At 38.8% G+C, this 12,409-nt stretch overlaps 1 long non-coding RNA gene across 1 annotated transcript; it reads left to right on the forward strand.

Annotated features, from left to right (window-relative positions):
- Positions 1-3,587: 3,587 nt before the first annotated feature.
- LOC134467324 (uncharacterized) lies at positions 3,588-6,202 on the forward strand. The gene is made up of 3 exons (XR_010038519.1): positions 3,588-3,932; positions 4,880-4,960; positions 5,607-6,202. It is a non-coding gene; the product is annotated as an uncharacterized LOC134467324 (long non-coding RNA).
- The last annotated feature ends 6,207 nt before the right edge of the window (positions 6,203-12,409 follow it).

The raw sequence follows: 12,409 nt of genomic DNA on the forward strand, positions 1-12,409 counted from the left end.
GGCCACCTCATCTATTTCACATTTGTACAGTCTTCAATTCTAATCTGAATGTGTAATCCTGTTTGGGGTTTGAACTGCTTCTATGCATACAATGACCTGTTCAAATACTTGCCTTGCCTTTGCACGTAAGTGCTGTTTTTTTTATTTTTTTTTTAAATACAGTCACATTTGTTAACGTGTTCATCATTGCTGACATTATGTTATGCTTATTCTGATTTGTTTCTCTAACTGATTGACTGTTTGGTTGTCCAGTATCTCGACCGACATTGAAATAAAAAAATGTCAAAAAAAATTGTCATTTCATCTCCTGTAACTTTTTTTGCGAAGATGGAGAATACTCTTGATGACAACCACAGTTAACATTACACGGCAGTAAACTTCTTACAGTCTAAAAAATATGGAATATTTATGCATAGGATCTGAAATAGCATGGATACCTAGACCAGCAGTGTACTAAAATAATATCAAACACAAACTCTCAAGTTTAGTCCAGGAAGAGTTCTGAGGCACTCAAGTTTCTATTTTTTATACTTTATACTCTACTTTTTTTTTATACTTTTTATTAGTGGTGGGCCGTTATCGGCGTTAACGTGCTGCGACAATGTGAGACTCTTATCGCGCGATAAAGAAAATATCGCACGTTAATCTATACTGAAAATATGGGTTTGGAGTTTGGGTATGCACGTCACCATAGCGCTTGATTGACAGACGCTTTCAGACTGCGCTCCAGTCGCTTCTCCTCTCCACCTGTTGCTATCAGCAGACCTAAATATGAACAGGGTTTGCATGCTGAAAACATTAATCTCTCTGCCGTGGTAGGTGTTGTTTGAGTGTTTTTTCATAAGTGGTAGACTAAAGAGACATTATTGTTTGAGGTGAAGCATAGGGAGACATTGTGTGAGTAGCCTACCAGCCCGACATAGCCTACATTTCCTCACGCATTGCATGGAACACATAAACATTGCATGGACCACATAAACAACTTCCAGAAATCTTGCCTGTGCCATAATTGCAAAACATTCCGTGTGATATGCATTTTGAAGATTGTCAAACTGAAACTGTCAATATCTACTCTCGCTGAATGTTTGTGTAATTGTGTTGCGATCACGCATTTGCGACTATTGAGATATCAGACGGTAATAATAAAACTCGCGGTTGCCGCGCTTGATTTTTTTTTTTTTTGCAAACTGAATTCATTTCAAGTTGTTACTCCTGAAGAATTCTAACGAGAACAACTGTCAGGTTTAGGCCAAATCGCCAAAGGCCAGTGCTGTAGGTTCTAGAAATCCAGCCTGGAGCTGTGGGCTGCTGTGCGCAGAGCTCCTCCCTCTCTTAAAGGAGCGGCTGCTCTTTTTAACAGTCAGTGGCAGATTCTCTCTCTCTCTCTCTCTCTCTCTCTCTCTCTCTCTCTCTCTCTCTCTCTGCCCATTAGAAATGCTGAATTGTTGAGGTCATTTTGTTTAAATAGCCTAATTGTTTGATAGATTTATCTGTAGGGCCTATTCGCCTATACAACTTATAGCGCTGATCATCTTATTCATCTTATGACTGTAAATGCTTCCTAACATATTCCACACACTTTACAAATATTGCAGTGATTTGTTTCATCACCAAGTATCAACATGACCATTTTTTCAAGATGAGATGCATTTTGGAAAAAAGAGATGAGCTCTGATGTAATGTGCCATCTTTCTTAAGAAGCCCCAAGGTTTTTTTTCCGGCATTATTTCGCTAGCGTGCCTATTCTGAATGAGCCATTTTGATATAGATTAATCTAGATTAATCTAGATTAATTTCATAATTACAGTGAGATTAATCTAGATTAAACAAATTAATCTATGCCCACCCCTACTTTTTATACTTTCTTATACTTTATAATAAAAACAGGAACCGGCTCTGCAATGGGAGCCGTTTCGTGATTTTTTTGAGAGTCGTTTTTGTTTTTTGTTTGTTTTGTCCCTCTCTCCCCCTCCCTCTCATTGTGTGTATCCTCTAAAAGTGATGGATATAGAGCAGGTGTTACAGACACACAAAAGGCATATTTTGCGGCTTGTATGCAGAGTTTGATAAAAACAAAAGTTTTTTTTTTGTTTAAGTGCAGATAATAGTTTCAGAAAGTACTTAATAGCATTACAATGCCTTGTCTCTTGATTGCTTACGTAGATGCTATATACAGATGGACTCAATTAAAAGTCCCCGAGGGTCAGTTTTTACGATTCCTCCCAATAAAGGGCCAACCCCCCCAGACATCTGCCATAATAGCATATTATGAAAATAATTAAGGGGGAGAATAACACAAAACAAACAATCATAAGGCCTTTGTAAGCACAAAACACACACAATCACACACACAGCAGATATTTAGTTTCTAGTGACATGACATGAGGGGAGAAAATGTATCTCATAAAGGGCCTACCGTACTTTTTCCTGGAGCAGTGTGGGGTGAGGTGCCTGCCTTGCTCTCATTGCCACCCTTTAGTATTTTTTAAAATTACCTTAAAGGACCAGTTCAGTCAATTTCAATATGCTGTTGTATTGCTCACGCTACCCTTGACTTGTCAGTACCCGGTGATGCCACATTTTTCGGCTAAGCCCTTTCCGAGATGTGAGCTATTCTAATGGGGGCAGCGTTATTTTTTTTTAAATGAACATAGGCCCACTCCAAATATTTTCTGAAAATTTACCGCTGTTTGCTAGTTGTCTGCTGATGTTGTATAACCTTTCGGATGTTTTTGGGAATAAATAAAAATGTTTTTTTGAAATGTAAACAAAGCGCTGCCCCCATTACAATGACCAAGATCTCGGAAAAGGCTGAAGAAGAAAAAAAAACCCTCAGATACTGACAAGTCCAGAGTAGTGTGAGCATTACAACTGCATGTTGAAATTGACTGAACTGGTCCTTTAAGATCATCTGATAGACTATATTTGCAGAATGCATTCATAAAGATTAATTTCTTAGTGAGAAAACCAATAAGCCTGAAGATAACACTTTTCAAACAAAGCTCAAAAGTTGCTTATGAGTCAAATGTATTGACTCAACTGAAATTTTGTTATCAGACCTGAAGAAATACTTGAATCCAATATCAGCACTGGATTATGATAAGGCGTGTGGCATGGATCTAATCTGTGCTGAGCACCTTAAGTATGGAAGCAAGAAACTATGGAGATAGAACAGTATCAATATTAAGAAATGAATGTCACACCACTCACCAATATATTTCGTGATCCACAAACAAAAGTAATGACATTCACAAATATAATTCATACATTTCATGATCCACAAACAAATGTAACAACATTCACAAATATAATTCATGATGCACAAATGAATGTAACCCCATTCACAAATGCCAGCGCAGTTCTATTAATTTGCAAACCGGTCTACATATATTCGCAAACCCTATACATATTTGTGACTTCCATTGTATTTGTGTGTGGATTTTTGAGACTGTCCTGACGGTATATGACACACAAATGTGCTCAGCCAATCACATCAGCCGGCGTTCGAGCGTAAGGTTGAAGACATTGCGCTTCTATTACGCAGAGAAGGCTACTAGTGCGAAGCCACCATAGATTTTTATACACCGATCAGAGGAAATAACCGGAAGTAGAGCCATTACTGAAGTGCTCCCTGACGTAAACTCGTAATTGAAGCGTATGAAGTTCCTGACTTTCACATCATCTTTGTACAAATATGTCTGGATCTGGACTAACGTGTGCCGTAATCGGATGTCACAATAACAGCAGAACGCTAAAAATGTGGAAAAAGAGCGTATGTGCGCTTCATAGTCCACAGTTTAAAGAGGATTGTCCTTGTTGTGTGCCCTACGGTGTAAACCGCTTCCCCGGCCGTGCTGAGGATGAAGACATTCGCAAGATATGGATTAAAAACGTACACCGAAAGGACTTTGCCCCCAAACAAGTATTCAATGGTATGTATTTTTATTTCTAGGTGGTTAGTGTAGTTAAGTAGGCCTATTGTAAGCCAGTGTCTATGTAACATAAACTGGTGGCAACAATTATTTAGCTTGGCTAGCTAACGCTAGTTACGATTATTTAGCATTCTTTCATTAATACCTAAGTTTCCCCAGGAGTGGGAAGAGCACCATGAGCCCCATGGTTATCTGTTCTGTGTGTCATGGTACATTTGTGTGCTTATTTTCGATTATTTGTGTACGTGTGTGCCCTTTGAAATGAAAATGTGACCCTGGCAACTTAGCTAATTCTTTTGTTATGCTAGCGGAGTTTTGGCAAGGCTAGCCAGGTTACACTGACTTTAATAAGAAGTCAGGCTAGGTTTTGGTAGCATCATGAGCCCCATGGTTATCTGTGCTGTGTGCCATAGTACATTTGTGTGATTATTTACGATTATTTGTGTATGTGTGCCCTTTGAAATGGAAATGTGACCCTGGCAATTTAGCTAATTCTTTTGTTATGCTAGCGGAGTTTTGGCAAAGCTAGCCAGGTCGTGTGACTGACTTCAATAAGTCAGGCTAGGTTTTGGTAGCTTTTGTTTTGTCCATAACCTAGCCCAATTTTATTTTCATCTCTTAAATCGACCACCATGTCTGTATTTGTAATAATGTTTGGCATTTTATTGGAAATAAAGTGGCGGGGACAAGCTAGGTTAATCTCAAAAGTGGTAGGCCTATGGACATGTCCCCCAACACCCAGACTGAAAATTACACCCATGTCTGTAACCCTTCCTCAACAAAAGATAATTTTCGCTATCCAACCTCAGTGTACATGTCTTGCTTTGTCCTGTATTTTGTCTAATGTCTGTGAGAATGACTGCAGCCATGGCAAAGATAATTTTCTGTTTCATGTGTAACAGTCAAGCATATTTGTTTTTATCTCATCTTATTCCCACCCTCCTTAGGTGTGTGGAGTATACTTCCCTGACGGCAGACCAACGCAGGAACACCCATATCCCATATTTAATATGGGATATGAATATAGTGTAAGTTTACATGTATATAACAAATAACTTAGTGCTTTTTTTCGTAATTACCTTAACCATATGAAGAGTTCAGATGCAAAACCCCCTAAGTGCCTTTTCAGGAAATAATCTTAATTCATTTTTATTTAATACAAAGCTATCAAAATTGCATATTTTTTAAATTGTATTTATGTAATATAACTTTTTATATGTATTATCAAGTACATGAATGTAAACCAAACCAACAACAGGGTTCTCTAAAAATATAGACGTACAGGTCTTCAGAAATGGAGTTAGAGGGTTTTGCATCTGAACTCTTCATATGTTGTTAAAGTACTTTTGGAGCGATTTGCCTCCAGACGTTAGAGACTCTCCCATCTGCCACTACTTTTTAATCTAGGCTTAAAAAGAAAACACACACACATTTTCTTAACTTAGTTCTTGACTCTTAGTTGTTATGCTTTCTCTCCTTTAGGCACTGCTTTTATGTACCTAAATTGCCTTTCAACACTTGTGTCTTATTATTCCATGCAAGAGTCTACATCTGCTAATTGTAATATAAGGCAATGTGAAGTGAGATTTAAAGTGTTCTGTAGGACAGTGGCGTTGTAATTAACTGTTTTAAAAGCTGTTGGTGTTTTTTGTTCCTTCTTATATTTATTCTCAGAAAGCACTATCATGTGGAAGACCACCCCCGAAGAGGAGATGTCTCCAGCCCCCAACAGAGAGACTTGGATTAATGTTGAGAGGATTATTGTTCAATACGGTGCAGAAACACTTGGTTCAGTTATATGTATATATCAATCATCTTTCAAGAAATCCTTCATCCCCTCAGCTGTGACCATACTGAACCAGATATGAACTGTCCAGCTGCAGCATGAATGTATTGTGTGGTCGTCTTTTTTTTTTTTTTTTTGGTCAAGCCTTGTCTAATGTCTGTGAGAATCACTGAAGTCACGCCAAAGACAATTTTCTGTTTCATGGTTGTAACAGACAATAAAGTTTTATCTAATCTCATCATATCAATGAGAATCAGTGCACCTGACAAAGGTATGACATACTGTATACTGTAGGCTTAAGTGCTAAAGGAAAATGAATTAACCTTAGCGGTTTTGAATTGTTTATTTACACAGTTATTAAAATGCATACAGATAGTGAATGTAATATAGTTCAATACTGTGTGCTTACTCGATGGTGTTTTTTATATGTGCTGAACTGAAAAACAACCTAGCTACTTGTGCTCAATACACTAAATGACTCTTGCTGGTGTGTTTTTTACTAGGCAACTTGTTATTAATTACTAATGTTCTTAATGTCATTTCAATGCAGCTCTTTGTGAGAAATCTGGGCAGCCATGGCCTAGTGGTTAGAGAGTTGGTCTTTCAATCTAGGGGTTGCCGGTTCGAATCCCCCACGACCTCTCCCTACACCTCCATCCATGGCTGAAGTGCCCTTGAGCAAGGCACCTAACCCCACATTGCTCCAGGGACTGTAACCAATTTCCTGAAAAATAATAGTTGTAAGTCGCTTTGAACAAATGAAAGCGTCAGCTAAGTGAAATGTAATGTAATGTAAAATCTTGCTGTAGTGTGTTGTGGAATAGACACAGGAGCTGACCTGTGGTGTCCAGTCTTAACAGAGAGCTGGTGCCACTGTCACACATTCAATTTAATTAATCATTATCCCCCATATATTGATTGGGAAATGTTATACTGGCTTTTTTCATTAAGCTTACCTCCTGACTATACCAGACATCATTTTATCATTACCTCTGCCACATAATATGCGATTGTCTGAGTTTTGCAGTCTGTTTGTTCATCGCTGGGTGCACAGCTTGCCACTAAGGGGCGCCAAATCCTTACTTATTGCTGGAGACGCTACCACAAGGAGAGGACGGGAGGTGATGTCTTCTAAAAGGGCTGTGGTTAAGTAGCCTAAGCAATCAGCTGGTGCAACCCACTGTCTTAACACTGCCTCAAAATATCAGTTCTTGCAAGGCACAATTTACATGGTGAAATTAATGACATGTTGAGGCCAACAAGGCTTTATTTTATCAGTTAGAGGGACACTGCAGGAAATGGTCAAAAAGGGTGTGTCACATTAAAAAACTGTTTATTTAACTTGTGAGTGTGCGGCACCTCTCTCCTTCTACAATTGCTTTTTCTGGTTGCCAGCACCTCTGTTTCTGGTGTGCGTTTTGCACCTCCACTCATCAAAAAGGGTACTGCAACTATACTGCTCATTGTAACTGGGTTGCCTATTGCCAAATTTGATGAAAGTATATTTCATGAAAGTTTACTAAATAATAAACTCAGATTTTCTGTTATGGCCCAAGTACAGTCATTTTTGCAGCTAAAAATGGCTATTTCTGGAAATTCAAAATGGCAGACCATGATGGAGGAGATCCCCCTTTGTATGTATGAAAAGTGCAATTTTTCCAGTCATAATGAATACTTAGAATTTGATGGTGGTGGTAAATATTCATGAAAAATGTAACATTAGTGAATGAGTAGCATGAATTCTGGAAATAAACAACTATAAATCTTGCAGTGTCCCTTTAATGACAGGTTTTAAAAAAAAAAACACACACACACACACACCTTGCTTTCTGATTAGGCCTAGCCTAGAGAGAGAGTTTCCCCCAGCACCTTAGGCCACCTTGACCTGAAAAGATAAAGATTCCCTGTTGTTAACGTAGGCCTATTTTCTAAAGATAGATATAGATATATATGCATGCCTGTTTTAAATTAACAACCGGTCAAATGCTGGTGAAAATTCAGGTTCTTAATTCATTCGCCAGTTATATTTTCTTTGTTTTGTTTTTACTTTGTTACAGTTTTTGCCTAGGCTACTGCTTAAACACAATAGGCCGATGCTTAAACCAAAGTAGCATATTGTTCAGTTGTTGGTACTATAACTTAAACACATGCTGCTTTACCTTAATCAAAAGTCAAGCATTACACTTTCAGCTGGTATCTTTGCAAAGCACTTGCTCCTTTACGCAACACACACACTCCGGCTGTCTGCACACCATTTTATACACAAGACACTTTGTTCAAAAGTAAATTCTCAGAGTGTCATTGTGAAAACACGTCTGTTAAAAAAACAAAACACACTGGATGTATGACGAGATTTAGACACAGACAATAAAACACATGCACCGTTTTCAACCATTTGATGATCTGGTTATTAGGCCCATGTCCCCCGGCACTGTTGAGTTTCAGCAACTTCTGAATGTGTGCTCTGGGGTTGAGTTTGATGTAGGCCTACACAATGCAAAAAAATACAGTACAATGCAAAACAAGTGTTGTGTTCAGGAAGTCTTTCCAACGTTTTACCTGGCAGGGCAATCACTGTGTGTCAAGCAGTACAAAATATCTTGGGCATATTATCGCTGACAAGTTGGAAGATGATGCTGACATGTAGGCCTACAGACAGGGACAAGTGTAGTGTATGCCAAACATGTTTGTAAGATTTCAAGAAGGTTACACAGGCCTGCACAAATAGTCAAAATGTCATCAACATGTTTTAAACAACCTGGAATTACATTACTCAAAATTTTGAAGCATTTTAACCTTCTTATTGCACGTTCAACATGAATTCGGACATTGGCGAGAAGGCGGGTTCTTGTGACTTCATGTTCTGATAGTTGTGTACATCCACGTGTAAGTGCTGGAATAGCCAATGTCACTCCTGGAGGAAGAACATCTCCAATTGTGAATCCCCGGTCTGTCAAAATCTGATCACCAAAAATCAAATGTGACAGAAATCCACAGTTTTTTGTGATAAAAATGTCACTAGCTCTGGCACCAAACAGTTTTGACACAATACATCACAAAACCATTGGGGGGCTATGCAATAGAGGACTTTGTAGGTGTTGTGATGCTTATAGTTGCTGTATGTTTTTGCTCTTTTCCCCAAGTTCTTCGGTCTTTGGACAAATATTTCAGTGCAATCTATGATGCATGTTGCATTGGGATAGTGTTCAAGAAAACTTGAGGGTCTTGCTCTATTCAGAGTGTCTCGAGGGAGCCAAAAAAAAGATTTTCCCTTGGGAAAGTGTTGCTCTCCACATTGCGAACATATCACAGGCTGTAGTTCTGCTGATCCCAAATCTGTGAACATTAAGCCAAGCCGAAGCCTCATTAGGACCAGCAGTAGCTGTTCATGGACTGTTAATTTGAACGTCTTCGACTGTGGAAGAAAGCCAATGATGGTGTTCAAAAGTTGCCAAAAGATGATGATGTCTAGTCCAATGTAAAATTTTGACACTTTATCATCCATGTCATGAGCTGACAGTGATGGTGTAGGATCTGTTTGTGTGCTTGCATCTTTTGTTGACTTCATCGAACAATAATCATGATCACTACGCTCTGGCCACTGAGTGCCAACATCACATTGGTGTGGAGACAGACTATCCTCCAAGCTATGCCCTACTTCGGTATCAGAATTTGTCACAGGAGGCTCATCACATGGTCTCTCTGTTGGGGGCTGGAGACATCTCCTCTTTGTGGGTGGTCTTCCACATGATGGTGCTTTCTGAGAATAAATATGAGAAGGAACAAAAAACACCAACAGCTTTTAAAACAGTTAATTACAACGCCACTGTCCTACAGAACACTTTAAATGTCACTTCACATTGCATTATATTACAATTAGCAGATGTAGACTCTTGCATGGAATAATAAGACACAAGTGTTGAAAGGCAATTTAGTTACATAAAAGCAGTGCCTTAAGGAGAGAAAGCATAACAACTAAGAGTCAAGAACGAAGTTTTTTTTTTTTTTTTAGCCTAGATTAAAAAGTAGTGGCAGATGGGAGAGAGTCTAACGTCTGGAGGCAAATCGCTCCAAAAGTACTTTAACAACATATGGTTAAGGTAATTAAGAAAAAAGCACTGAAGTTATTTGTTAAATACATGTAAACTTACACAGTGTTTCCCACAGAAATTTTGGAAACTATGGGGGCAGCCGGGGTTTATTTTGTCCGGGGGGGGGGTCTTCTCACACAGGCATTTTTTTTTGGGGGGGGGGCGGTGTATTCTTGCAGCGTAAATGCAAAACGGCAAAACAATGACTACAGTATGACATTGGCGCATGGAGAAACTGTAGGCCTGGGCCTATATTTCAGCCATTTATATTTTGAGAAATAAGGCTACATAAGATTTTACCCATGACTTGTATAATAGTACGGTAGTACATTGTCATTGTCAAAAAATGCAGTACAGTGAATAATTTCTGTTTACAACACAGTTTCATTCGTCCCTCATGCAGGGGTCTGGGAAACAATAATAAAACAAAATAGGAGCAGAGATAAGAATTTAAGAGCACTGTGAAATTGTTAACGCATAGACAAAAAGGGTCTTAGAGGGTAGGCTATGCCTTTTCCCCCACACATATCTGTAGGCGTACACATTCTACATGAGGGGTGCTGGTCACAGGGCCAGTTTTTTCCAAATTCCTCCCATTAAAAGGGCTGAACAACATATTACACATTTATGTCTATATTCACATTCATTACACATTAATTTCTATATGCAGCCCGATGTCTCCTCTGCTGTGTCAATGAAGGTCTGTCACCAAACTCATTACAACTGTAAAACAAAGCCTAGGGAGTGTTAGTAAACTCATCCCAACTGTCCCTTCTCTGAAGGTTTTTTATATTGCTCCCAAACCCAAGTAAACTACAACAACTTGACTAGGCTTTTGATCCCTGTCTTTCAAGCACTTGTGGTTCTCTCTATAGCAGGGGTGCCCAACCTTTTTTTAACCAAGATCTACTTTTGAAGTTGATGGTCTGCCGTGATCTACCAAGTCAAATTCAAGGATGTCAGTATGAAAATTTAAGACCACCATTTATTAAGCACCATTATTATGAACAAAATGTTTTCAGGCTACTATGGCCGTATCTTTTCAGTGTGTTTTTAAAGTGTGTTGAATAGCCTATCTTTACAAAGCAATGCAGCACTGATAGTATGCAGAGATAATTTCAGTCATACACAAGTCATAAACAACTGAAACAATTTCAAAATGATAAACATTTGGTATATAAAAGGCACATAGGCCCTATTTCTAAAATATGATGAAGCATTATCATGCCTTCAGTGGTATAGGCTACAAATTAAAAAGGGCTCAGAAATTCACCATTTGTTATGGGTAAATAGTAGGCTACTATGAGAGAGAGAGAGAGAGAGAGAGAGAGAGAGAGAGAGAGAGAGAGAGAGAGAGAGAGAGAGAGAGAGAGAGCAATGAGAGAACTCATTGGATTGGTTAACACCCCTGTTAAGTGTGACTTCTTCTATGAAGGTTTTTTTTTTTCAGCTCTCTGGGACAGTAGCACAGCAAAGGCTTTCTATTGTGAGTTTGGCCAATCGTTTTGTCCACAACTGAAGCAAGAAACAGCACAAATTGAAGTGAATTCCATACATGTCAACAACTAACATTTCCCTTACACGCGGCACGCGATGTAAACGCAGTTAGCGATGATGCATGCGACTAGCGATTTGGACGAAGATCCTCGCATATCGGCGTGTCATAACGCATCGTTGCGCACATGTTCTGTTACTCACCCGATGTTACTACGTGTGCACACATGAATCAACTGTAATACCCTTACGGTCACTTCCTAGTGCTTTCCCCTCATTCTGTGTTACCGTGGGGCTACTTATCTAACCAATACAGAGTCTATAGGATGTATTTACTCCAGGAGGAAAATGCGAAGGAAATTCAAAATCGTAATTCAAATCGTTTTTAACAAAAACGGATATCGTTAAAAAAATAAAAAAAAAAAGTAAAAAAAAAATTTTTTTTTTTTTTTTTTTTTTTACATTTTCGTAAACTATGGCGGCCAAATTTAAACTATGGCGGGCCGCCATAGTTTCCTCAATGTATGGGAAACACTGACTTACACTATATTCATATCCCATATTATGGGATATGGGTGTTCCTGCGTTGGTCTGCCGTCAGGGAAGTGTACTCCACACACCTAAGGAGGGTGGGATAAGATGCGATAAAAAATATAATTGACTGTTACACATGAAACAGAAAATTATCTTTGCCATGGCTGCAGTCATTCTCACAGACACTACCACTTTTGAGATTAACCTAGCTTGTCCCCGCCACTTTATTTCCAATAAAATGCCAAACATTATTACAAATACAGACATGGTGGTCGATTTAAGAGATGAAAATAAAATTGGGCTAGGTTATGGACAAAACAAAAGCTACCAAAACCTAGCCTGACTTATTGAAGTCAGTCACACGACCTGGCTAGCTTTGCCAAAACTCCGCTAGCATAACAAAAGAATTAGCTAAATTGCCAGGGTCACATTTCCATTTCAAAGGGCACACATACACAAATAATCGTAAATAATCACACAAATATACCATGGCACACAGCACAGATAACCATGGGGCTCATGGTGCTACCAAAACCTAGCCTGACTTCTTATTAAAGTCAGTGTAACCTGGC

The sequence above is a fragment of the Engraulis encrasicolus genome, chromosome 2, assembly GCF_034702125.1.
Source record: "Engraulis encrasicolus isolate BLACKSEA-1 chromosome 2, IST_EnEncr_1.0, whole genome shotgun sequence".
In the NCBI taxonomy this organism is placed as follows: Eukaryota; Metazoa; Chordata; class Actinopteri; order Clupeiformes; family Engraulidae; genus Engraulis; species Engraulis encrasicolus.